At 42.0% G+C, this 12238-nt stretch overlaps 1 protein-coding gene across 2 annotated transcripts in view; it reads left to right on the forward strand.

Moving 5' to 3' along the window:
• The window catches only part of Nck2 (NCK adaptor protein 2), a 150347-nt gene that overhangs the window by 75365 nt on the left and 62744 nt on the right, over positions 1 to 12238 (forward strand). For both annotated transcript variants that reach the window (XM_042695514.1, XM_042695512.1), the window contains exon 2: positions 6508 to 6678. The gene's annotated coding sequence lies outside the window, so the exon portion shown is untranslated. The remainder of the gene's footprint in view (positions 1 to 6507; positions 6679 to 12238) is intronic.

The raw sequence follows: 12238 nt of genomic DNA on the forward strand, positions 1-12238 counted from the left end.
TTTCTTCTCTGCAGTCCTGATCACTGGGCATCCTAACCACCTGAGAGCATTTATAAACTGCACCTATCCTAATTCTGTAGGCCTGAATAGCCAGGCCAGGAGCACTCATAGTTTAACCTGGACATACTGTTTTGTGAGTTGGTTCATCACTGCAAGGAAAAGGAGGATAATTTAGCTCATTTTAATTTCTTTTTCTTGCTCATTTTTGTGGGACACATTATAGAGAAAATTTGCTGATTTTGTGGATGTATTTTATAAGGCATTGACAGAATTATAAAATCCCAAGAAAGCTTAAACATCTCTTCTTGACAGTGTTTATTTGGTGTACAGACTCACATTATGGAGCCAAAGCTGCTCCTTGTAAACATGGGTGTGGATGAATAGACCACAGGTTTCCATTGACATTTGTGCTCGCTGAGGGTTGTCTGCAAGACCTGGCTGGACAAGAAATGGGAGTGGCTTTCTGCCATGAAGCCAGTGTAGTCTCTTGTTTCTTTGTAGCCAGTTAAAAGGGGAAGCCTGTAGATCCCTCTGCTGTAGCTTGGCTTCAGCCTTGAAAGTGCTTTCACAGCTAAATTGGCATTTCTGATTATTTCTACTTCCAGCTCAGCAGGCAGTTCTTTGGGGGATACTCAGACAGCAGTGGCTTAATTGGATTTCAGCCCAGACAGTATTTGAATGACTTTGTGTGTGGATGGCATTAGTTGGGTGGCTGCCAAAGGAAGTCATCTATATGCTTTTGAGCTTTAGAATTTAGAAGTACGTTTGGATTGAGTCCCTTTCATTGGCTCATTGATAATTCATTGAATAAATGAGATACCTAAGCAAAAATAGCCCTGAGATTAAGAACTATGGTTTATGAGTGGAGCTGTCATTTAATTTGGGCATATTGACATTATTATCTGTGTTTAGGATTCCATTTTGGTGTTTATGAACTGGCTCAAAGGCATAGTTATGTAAGAGATTGGTGTCTCGAATTGGAATCTGAGGGAACATTGTGAGGCTAGTGTGACACCAGATGCTGCAGAGTTGGGAAATTCCAAGTCATAGAGGCACAATACGGAAGAGAGGGCTGGCCACTAGCAAGCTGCTAAGAGTCATGCAGATGTGGGCCTGCTCTGAGACCCTGCATGTACGCATAGGAGGCCTACCATATCCATGACAATCTGGGATTTTATCAACTATTATTTAATAAGGTAGGGAGGTCAGCATCCCTGAAGGGAGTACATTTAAATTCATGCATGAACCATGAGTGGGATTTGGCAGGGAAGGGACTTTATGGACCCTAAGGGCACAGAAGCATTCCCAAAAGAAGGGAAAAATAAAGACACAAAGGCACACAGCTGTGTGTGGAAAGAGAGTGGGTGACTGTGCTCTGACAATTTTAGGAATATTTGAGAACAGCTAAATCTGTTTCAAAAGCATGACAATATTAAATTCTTTTTGTACAATTAGAGTAAGTGTAAGTCTGTAGAGGGTAAGTTTTTATAACTATCAGCTTTTAAAATTGTCAATTTTTAAACACAAATATAAGTTAGATTTATAGAATGTACTCATCTTTTGACTGGAATGTTGTACCTGTTAAATCTTCTAGTTTTTACCACCTCAGAGTCACTGGCCACCAACTCTCTATTCTCTTTTTTTTTTTTGTGAGTTCAACATCTCCAGATTTCACACATAAGTGAAGTTGTGTGATGTTCATCTTTGGTACCTATTTTACTTCACTAGGAATAGTGTTCTCATCCATTTTGTAGCAGCGGCAGCGTTTTCTTTGCTGGGCTGAATCATATTTTAATTTCTGTATATATCACTTATTTTTGTAATCTTTCCATCCCTCGGTAGACGCTTAAGTTGTTTCCATTTCTTTAGTAAACTTTTTTTTTTTTTAATACTGGTATTGGTGCTTGAACTCAGGACTAAGGTGCTATCCCTTAGCTTTTTTTTTCTCAAGGCTGACACTTTACAAATTCTACAATTTATATGTCAGGCTTTTTGCTGGTTAATTGTAAATAAAGAGATTTTAGGATTCACTTGCCAACATTGGCTCTTCAGAGCTCTTTTTTGAGCTGCTGCAAGGTGCCTGACCAGATACCTGGGTCTTTAGACTGTGCATTCTTTACAGCCAGGTAATGTTATTTGACAAGTCTTTTTTTTTTTTTTTTTTCCTGTGCAGACATCTAAGACAAGCAGTGTCTTTGAAAATGAAGGTCTTGAAAGTCCTGTGCATTCTTGAGTTTGTTTTTTGACACAGCCCAACACTGACACTATTTGGTTTGAGAGGTTAAAGTTGGCTGCCTAGGGTGGCAGGTATTCTAGATACATGGCAGCAACTGACACTGTCTACTAGCTCTTTCCTGGAGATTTTTACAAGGCAAGGGCATGCTGGCTTTGAAATCAGACATGCATATGTTCCATGCTGGTGGTAGGGTGGCTGTTCTTGACCTACGATGAGCATTGTGCAGCTTGGTGAGGCTGGAGTTAAGTTGAAGTCACAGTGAGTGTCACAGGAGGATCACTGGACATCTCTGATAGGATTTCTGTCCCTTGGGGAAAGGACAAACAGGGCCTCTTTTTAAGTTTTCTACATGGAACTTCTACATATTGACAGCATCAACCACATGGGCAGACAGGAAGGTCTGAAGCATAGAGAGTCGTAGTATTTGCCAGTATCATGCCCAGAAGGTACAGATCTTTGGCTGTCATCAGAATAAGGCTCAGAACCTTCATATGAATGTTGGGATTGGAAGGAAGGGGCTCAGACCATACAGACACTATAATAGGTCCTAGGGATAGAATGGATTATGATAACTGGCTCAGGAGTTTCTGGTTTCTACCTGTGCACCTCAGACAGCTAAACTGCTGGGATGTACACCAGGCCAAGGCATCATCTTGCTTTTAGAGTTAATCTATACTGTTTGGAGGGAAGGCCCTCCCAACAGAAGGTGTGAAGCTCTAGAGTATGGCTTTAAGTTGAAGGAAAGAAAATCCAAATGTTACAGAGAAGTCAGGCACTCCTTTAGATTTTTTAGTGGTCAAATTTTGTATTGTCAGGGCTCCAAATAGTAAAAGTACAGATGATACCCATGTTAATTCGTCTTTTTATTCCTAAAGGGAAGTATGCATGTGTTAGTGGAATTTGTTTTAACACACACACACACACACACACACACACACACACACACACACACACACACACACACACACACACACACACACACACACACACACACACACACACACACACACACACACACACACACACACTCCCTTTCATATATTCATATCTGAGCCTGGCTGTTCAGAAAATCCTTGAGTAAATTCTATTGTGAGGGCTTCTACTCTGAACTTCAGCATGCACGTGATGCTATTTGGTGGTGTGTTAGTTTGGCTTCAGTGTTGGCTTTTCTGATGGGTGTAGATTACAGTTTGTAATGAAAACTTCCCTTAACAAAAGTTTTGAGTGAGTGCCCCCCCCCCCCCCCGCCCCATGGACAGAAGTAGTGGAGAACTTCATTTAAACCATAGAGAGTGGGCTGGGAAGGTGGCTCAGTGGTAGGGTGCTTGCCTTGCATGCCTGAGGCCCTGGGTTCAATTCCTTAGCACCACATAAGCAAAAAGAAAAAAGCCAGAAGTGGCGCTGTGGCTCAAGTGGTAGAGCGCTAGCCTTGAGCTGAAGAGCTGAGGGACAGCACCCAGGCCCAGAGTTCAGGCCCCATGACCGGACCTTCCCCCCAAACAAATAAACAATAACAAAAAAAACATAGAGAGTGCAGTTTAGTTCTCTATGTTTCTGATTCTGAGGCATGCAGTGCACTGACAGTTTGCCAATGCAATGCTTTTCTCAAAGAAACACTGCAACTTTCATTTCTCACACTTGAATCCAAGGTGGCACTTGGCACCTTGAAGTGAATTTTACATTGTTTTACTTGCATTGCAACTACTTATCAAGTCATGTTCTCTTTCTGTTGGACAATGATCAGAGACATTGTGGTTTGACTTGGCCTATTAACAAAAGATTCAAAAGATTCAGCATCTCAAACCCATTTCATTGTTCTTTTTTTCTATTATGAAAATACCGTACAGAGGGGTTACAATTACATGGACAAGGTAATGAGTACATTTCTTATGAAGCATTGTTACCTCCTCCTTTGTTTCCCCTTCCCATCTCTTCCCATCTCCCCCCATTTCATTGTTCTTTTGCTTTGGTCTAGACCTAACTTGCTAGCATTTGGTTTTCTGTTTGGGTGAGTGTACGGCTCACTGGACTTGGGTTTTTAAGAACCAAAAGAATTTCTAACTCTAAAATCTATTATGGAAAATATTTAATGACCATGTCATATTTAGGACCTTAAACTTCTCCAAAACATCATGTGATAAAGACTTGGATACTGGAGGTGGGGCTTAAGGAGGAAGTTAGGTTATTGGGGGCGTGTCCTGAAGGGGATTTTGGGGACTTTTATCTTTCCTAGTTGCTATGAACTGAGTGTATTAGCTTTGCTTCATCACAGGCCACAAACAGCCGAGTCAGCTGACAAAGGACTAGAAACCTTAAAACTCTGAACCCAAATAATCCGTTCTTCCTTATAAGTCAGTAATCTCAGGTATTTGGTATAGTGATGGTAAACCAACTGACATGGAGCCTAAGAAAGTTAACTCCTAAGTAAATTTGGGTATTAATATCTTATCAGAAAAAAAAATGTTAGGAAGGTTCAGTAATATCACTTGATTGTGAACTTAACCTAGCATTGGCCTGGGGAAGTATGATTCCAGACCAATTCACTTTTCAATTCAAATCTTAGAAATGTTGCCTATTTCTAAAATAGCTCATGAAAATATGAATTGGAAACGGTTCAGGGAGGATGGCTGCCTAATGCACTTCTGTGTATTGTGTTTCCTTGGTAAGTGGCATAGATAATAAATCCATTGATGTCAGCAAGAGGAAATAAAAACCTTGGCTCAAGACCCAAGTCCACATACTAGAACTTCCACTTTTAGGGACCCATCACATGATCGTAAGCATGGGGTGGGGAGCAATAATTTTTGTAGTATGCACTGGAATCTTGACCATATTTAGACTCCTACTGTTTACTGATCACCTTGTCTTGCATTGAGTCATATGTATTTTTAAAACTCATGGTGATTTCATGATAATACAGGAGAATACATAAAGAAGGATACTTATGTCAAAATTTATGAACTTACCTTTTAGCATTTTTATGATAGCCCTACTTGAATTATCTTTTTCTGTCTGACTGAAACAGAATTCGATTTTTTCTGCAGGGTATTTAACATTTTGGATCATAATCATGCTCAAGATGAATTAATAGATCGCCTCTGAGTGAACTGTCAAGGCAGATCCCCTTTGGGTTTGAAATGTAATTAAAGATGCCAGTGAACTCACTCAGAAGTCTACATAGCCCTTTGGGGTCTCCTCAAAAATGCTAGTCAAGGGCAGGGATGTTTAAGAATTGGCAAGGCAAAGCAATATTGGACTCAGTACAAAAAGGGAGGAGTTGTATCCCTGTATCAGCTCCATCTCCCTTTAAATTGGTGCCATTTAGAGTGGTATTCTTGATGTTTTTAACCCAAGATCAGTGATCCACTTGGTGTCTCCTCTCAGCAAATACTCAGTGTTAGGGACTCCAAGAGAGAACCAGATTTTCCCACAGTTTCATACTTTGCAGACCTTTTTTTCTTATGGTTCCTGAACCTGCCTCCTTTGCACTTGGGCTGTGGAGAGGAGTGCTGAAAGGCACTGAGGAGCCTAAGTTGCCCCCTCCATGGTTGCCACCTGCCCCTCTTTCCTATCCCTCCTCCAACTGCTGGCCACAGGATGTGTGGTTCAGCCCTCCAGGACTCCTGCTGCAGGACTAGTGCAGGGACGCAAAGATGGAATGTTCCTCTAGAATATGCTCAAAAATACTGGGTTCAAGCAAATCAGTGGGTACTTTTATTTATTTAAAGTGGTAAAATTCAATCAAACCATGCACATTTGTGTGTGTGAGAGAGAGTGTGTGCAGGCACACATGCACACGTGTGTGAAGCTTGAACTCAGGGCCTGAGTGTTGACCCTTAGCTTTTTTGCTCAAGGTTGCCACACTACCACTTGAACCACAACTCCATACCAGCTTTTTTGGGGGGGGGGGAGGGGTCCGGTCGTGGGGCCTGAACTCTGGGCCTGGGCACTGTCCCTCAGCTCTTCAGCTCAAGGCTAGCACTCTACCACTTGAGCCACAGTGCCATTTCCGGCTTTTTATTTTTTGCTTATGTGGTGCTGAGGAATCGAACCCAGGGCCTCGAGCATGCAAGGCAAGTGCTCTACCACTGAGCCACCTTCCCAGCCCATACCAGCTTTTTGATGGTTAATTGGAGATAAGAGTTTTACGGACTGTCCTCTCCAGGCTGGCTTTGGAAGGTGACCCTCAGATCCCAGCCTCCTGTGTAGATAAAATACAGACCTGATCAAACATGCACATCTAATGCATGTTCCTCTCTACTTCTTTATAGGTTTCATAGGCTCCTTTAATGCAAGTGATGTCCCAGATGAAGATTCACTGAGATTTGAGTTGGATTTGAGAGTTTGTCAGATCTCCACATCTTTGTAAGTTCAGTGGTGACATCATCAGCTAAAAACCTCATCTGTGTTTGCCAGTCACCTCTTGTTGCTTTGTGCCAAAGGTAAGTCTTCTGTTTTCTTCATAAAACAAGCAGATGGATTTGCTATTCTTGTTTTAAATGCTTAATTTGCCCAGTAATTTTTAAACTAGGAATGTGACCATTAAACACAGTTCAGATTTGTTGAAGTGCCTTGAATTAAGCTTCTAAGGAACCCAGTTCAAAAATTGGATTACTGCTGGAGGTGGTAGCACATGTCTGTGATTCCATCTCCTTGGGAAGTAGGACTGAGGCCACTTTGGGAAAAGGTATAGATACCTTATGTCAAAAACAAATTTATAAGCCAGGTGCTGGTAGCTCATGGCTATAATACTAGCTACTTGGGAAGCTGAGATCTGAGAATTGCAGTTCAAAGCTAGCCCAAGCAGGAAAGTCTTGTCTCCAGTTAACCAGCATAAACTAAAAAGTGGAGGTATGTCTCAAGTGGTAGCATGCCATCCTTGAGTGGAAAAAGCTAAAGAACAGTACCTGGGCCCTGAGTTCACAGAAGGGCAAGAATTCTGGGGTGTTGCTCAAGCGACAGAACACTTGCCTGGCATGCATGAGGCTCTGGCTCGAATCTCTAGTACCAAACAAAATAATCTCCCTTTTCCAACTTTAAATTGATGGGTTATGGCTGTAGACAGGGAAGATGTAGAACAGTAGACATATCGCACTTGTAAGTCAGGATAGTGCCTCCCCTCACCTGGCTCAGCACATGTTTCTAGCACATGTTCTGAACTGGAGCCTGTTGTGCACTGTATTAGGGCCGCTAAGCACCTTTTTTCCCTAGCAAATCCTTCATTCCAGCTTTGATTCTGAGAAAATAAGTCTCCATTAAAGGAAAATATAAACAATAAAAATTCTTAGGAAGGTTCTGTTGTGTGAGAGAGCTACTCCAAATGTATTCTGATAAAATTGTAACTGCTGGGCTGGGAAGGTGGCTCAGTGGTAGAGTGCTTGCCTTGCATGCATGAAGCCCTGGGTTCGATTCCTCAGCACCACATAAGCAAAAAGAAAAAAGCCGGAAGTGGCGCTGTGGCTCAAGTGGTGGAGCGCTGTCCCTTGAGCTGAAGAGCTGAGGGACAGAGCCCAGGCCCAGAGTTCAGGCCCCACAACTGGACCTAAAAAAAAAAAAAATTGTAACTGCTTCTTATGGATTCTGGCATTCAGAAGTTCCATTGTATCCTGTAGCAGGTAGACCAAAACTTGTAGACCAAAACTTGTAGACAAAAACATGGCTGTGTGGCAAAACTTGTGTATGTTCACATGCATGAATAGATACACATACACTGTGTACATGGGTGTATGCATGTATGTGTTTGACTAAAGAGTGAACCCAGGTTCTCATGCATGCCAGGCAAACAACCACTGAGCTATGTCCTCAGCCCACAAAAATAATCCGTTAAACCATAGTTGGAAACATTTTCCTGTGAGTTATTGGTGGTTGGGTAATCCAGTTCATTAGATGCCCAAATCAAGCTGGGTAGTCAGATTATGTCTCAGATTGTGAGATAACACCCACAATAACACCTACTTCATCTTTCCTTGAAAACCATCTTTTGCTTCTACTATTTAGATTTTTGTGATATTGTTGAATTTACAGAATGAAATCTCTTGGCATAACTGTTTCCATCAGTTTGCTACCTTAAGTTTGAATTTGCTTTTAAATTAGTCTGAAGTGATTACTAAGGCACTTTGTTAATATGCTGTTTCTCCTCAGCCACATTTGTGTGTGTGTGTGTGTGTGTGTGTGTGTGTGTGTGTGTGTTTGCATACGTGCACACATGTGCACGCACATGTGTGGGGGTGTGTGTATGCACCACTCCTGGGGATTGAACTCAGGGCCTGGACACTGTTCTTGAGCTTTATTGCTCAAGGATGTCACTCTACTACTTGATCCACAGATCCATATCCAGCTTTTTGGGGAAGGAGGGCGTACTTAATTGGATTTAAGCATCTCATGGATTTTCATGCCCAGGCTGGCTTCAGACCAAATCCTCAGATCTCAGCCTTCTGAGTAGATAGGATTACAGACATAAGCCACCAGCACTTTGCTCTCAACACATTTAAAATGTTTTTGGAACTTTCTTAATTTCAATTATGCCTCTTTGGATGTATCACATTCAGAAGGCTATAAATTGAGTATGTGGTATTTCATGAGAGCATGTAGTATTTCATGTGGGTAGGATTGAGTATCCCAATGCTTCCATATTGTTATCCTTGTGATATTCTTTATAGAGAAAATGGTATATTGTTCCACTTATTAGGACATTGTTAATTATCAGAGCATGCTTGGTGTGGAAATGAGTTTGAGTAGCTGGTTGATTGATTCCCAGGCCTTCCCTTTATACTTGATATTCTAGGTTTTGCCACCAGGGGTGCCATTGAGCTACTAGTCCCTGCCTGCCTTTTTGGAGCTTCCCAGACTTTATGCAAGACCAAGACCTGGGTGGGCATGGGGGGAGGGGGAGTGTTCCCTATGCCAATCCTGAGATTTAATTATATAAGAAAGCTCTCAGACTCCTGGTGATTCTAAATTTTTAAAAAATAGTTATTGGAACCTCTCTGGATTTTGCCATTTGTAAATGCAGTCACTTGTCAATCTGTCAGAATGTAAATTCTGTTCTGAAGGGAACATGTTCTAGGTTCTGATGCTACTTCCTGAAGTTCTTAATCATCAGTGGCATGAGCAAACTTGGAATTGCTAGCCCTTCTCCGGAATTTAGGGGAGAAATGGCAAGAAAAGTGAGGATTACTGTGTTCACTGGGCCTAAGCACCCAGTAAGGTGCATTAATACATGTCAGGGCGGTGTCAGAGAGCCACTCACAAATTATCAGTGCATGCGTACTAATCAAAATGTCTACACTCGGAAGTGGCGCTGTAGCTCAAGTAGTAGAGCGCTCGCCTTGAGCTGAAGAGCTGAGGGACAGTGCCCAGGCCCAGAGTTCAAGCCCACAACCGACAAAAAAAAAAAAAAAAAAAAACAAACCCCAAAAAACAAAAACCAACAACAACCAAAAAAAACACAAAATGTCTACACTCGTGTCATTTTAAAGGACTGTGTTTATTTCAGAAGTTTTTGACATCTACACCAAACAACCTTGTTTGCCTACTCAAATTCACTTTTGTTTTTTGAAAGATACTAAGAAAATCATGAGATACATTTACTTGTATTACTTATTGCAAATACCAATCATAAAACAACAGTGCTGTTTTAGTACTGCATTTTAGTACCTACAAAAGCAGGTAAAGTGTTGTTCTTTTTCACAGCCTTCAGAATAGGCTGGACCCTGCTCTTACAGGCCTGTCTGACTGCTATAGGAATAGAATACATAGCCATCCCTGGTGCCAGAGGTGGGGCTGCACAGACCCTGTGGGAAGGGCTCTAAAGAAGCTGGAGGAAGTTACAATTAGAATAAGTTTAAGAGCATGAGAAGATACCTGGGCAGAAAGTGCAGGCTGTATGGACTAGCTGTCTAATGGATTCTGAAGACTGAGGCATATAGCATTAAGTTAGAGGCCAGGCATATGCTGATTGGTCTTTGAAAAACTCTACCATCTGGTGTGTCAGAAGATGGGAAAGCTATGCTGGCCAGGAAGGATGGTGAGTGGAATGTCAGCCTTGAATGCTTTTCCTAGTTACAAGTACTCAAGGTGTATGACCTGCTACTAGATCTGCCCTTGACGTAAAACTGAGGGAGCAATTTGAGGAGTTGGGGCTTAGATTTCTTTGGCCTAGAATCTCATCTCACCATTTAAGTCAAGGAGCAAAGCCACGGGAGACTCCCTGCCTCTGCCATGCTCATTTTGGGGAGTGTTGACCATGGGAAGAGGATGGGAGCACACACCTCTTTCAACAACAGATGGTTGTTTACAAATGCACAAGCTATTCATTATTCTTGCTCCCAATTTTGAAAACTGACTGTCATTTCCTGTTGTGAGGGGTTGGCTGTTGCTTGCTTGCCGTGGTTGAAGGACGTGAAGAGCTTTGTACACTATGCTGTGGGCTTTGAGGTTTTGAAAAGCTATTGGAGGCTAGTTCAGAAGAAAAGCACTTTAATGTATGGAAGGATGTTGGTTTCCCAGGGAGAAAAGATAGTGGCTTAGGCAGCAAGACTTCTAAGCTAAGTAAACAAGACCTGGATTTCACAAACTTCTCAGTTGCTCACAGGAATAGCCAAAGTGTAAATATCAGCCACAGTCTTGTACACATCCTTTCCATCCTCCACAGAAACAACAGTTGGCTTTGCTTAATTCAGCAGGGGAAAATGAAAAGCCAGGCAGGTCATATCTGATCTTCCTAAGAATGTATCCAGTACTATGCCTTTTTAAATATATTCATAGGAGCCTGGATTTACATAGAAACCATTTTCCTAGACTTTATAAATGTTGTCAGTCTGTTTTTATTACTGTAATGAAATGCCTGGACATGAATAACTTTTTAAAAAAAAGAAACTGGTTTAAGCTTACAGTTCTGGAGGTTCTTAAAGTTCATCTGGTTATGACCTTGCTGGCAGAGCCCTGAGGTTGTGCAGGGCATCACATGGGAAGAGCTGGATAACCTATGCTTGTCTTTTAGTCTTTCCCTCTCCACACAAAGCCTCTAGGATTCAATCATGGAGACCCACCCCGATGATTGGATCTAATCAACCGGCAAAAACTACTCAGCTCAAGTTTGTACCCCCTTCAGTACCTCACAATGGAGATAAAATTTCAACACACCATTCCTTGGGAGACCTCAAACTATATCCAAATGGTAACAATAGTTTTAGAAAAATTGCCTAAAATCGGCTCCTTATATTACACTCCAGCTCTTGGCTGGTGGCAGTCTCAGAGATGGCCACTCTTCAAGAATTATTGAGAAAGACTTTTTATAGACAAGGCCATTGGTCAGTCCTTAAGTTTTCAGGGCTGTAGCTGCTGTTGGAGGTATAGGGCTAGAGATGCTCTGGTACCTAAAAGTGACTTCTGCGCCTCAAAATGGCTTCTGTGCAAGTAGGAATGAACCTCTGACCCCCTTATGTCAGCTGAGGCCCTGAAGGTCCAAAGAGATAGCCTACTCGGACTGACTGCTTCTTCCTCCACAGGTGGGTTCAGAGTTTCACAAGATGGTTCCAACCTTTGGTGCTCCAGGTTCTGTGGTAGTCTGTACTAATTGATGAAACAGTTGTCCACTCATTGGAAGCAGCCCCTGCATTTGCAAACACCTGGTGTAGGGCCTGTTGCCTCTGTGGATCTTTTCTGGCCTCCGGTGCAGATACTTTACCCCATGCATGGCATGGAAGACAAAAATATTACTGACTTTGCTGATTGTAAGCCCATGTTCTTGCTGGTCTATTTCCTGTCATTCTTGATGTACCTGAAAATGACACATTGACCATCCATTCCCAGAATGCTTATCTTGAACCTGGATAAGGCTCTGGGAAATCAAACAGCTGGTCAAAGCCGCACATAATGGGAGGCAGAGGAGGCTGGGAACCCACTTCTTCCTAACTCAAAGTCTTTCCTTCTTAATGCAATACAAATTTCAGCCAGTAATATTGATTTTGGAAAGTAAAGGAAGTCACTTTTGGATAGTGA

This window comes from Dipodomys spectabilis, unplaced genomic scaffold, assembly GCF_019054845.1.
Source record: "Dipodomys spectabilis isolate Male_0828 unplaced genomic scaffold, ASM1905484v1 ptg000187l, whole genome shotgun sequence".
NCBI classification, from domain to species: Eukaryota; Metazoa; Chordata; class Mammalia; order Rodentia; family Heteromyidae; genus Dipodomys; species Dipodomys spectabilis.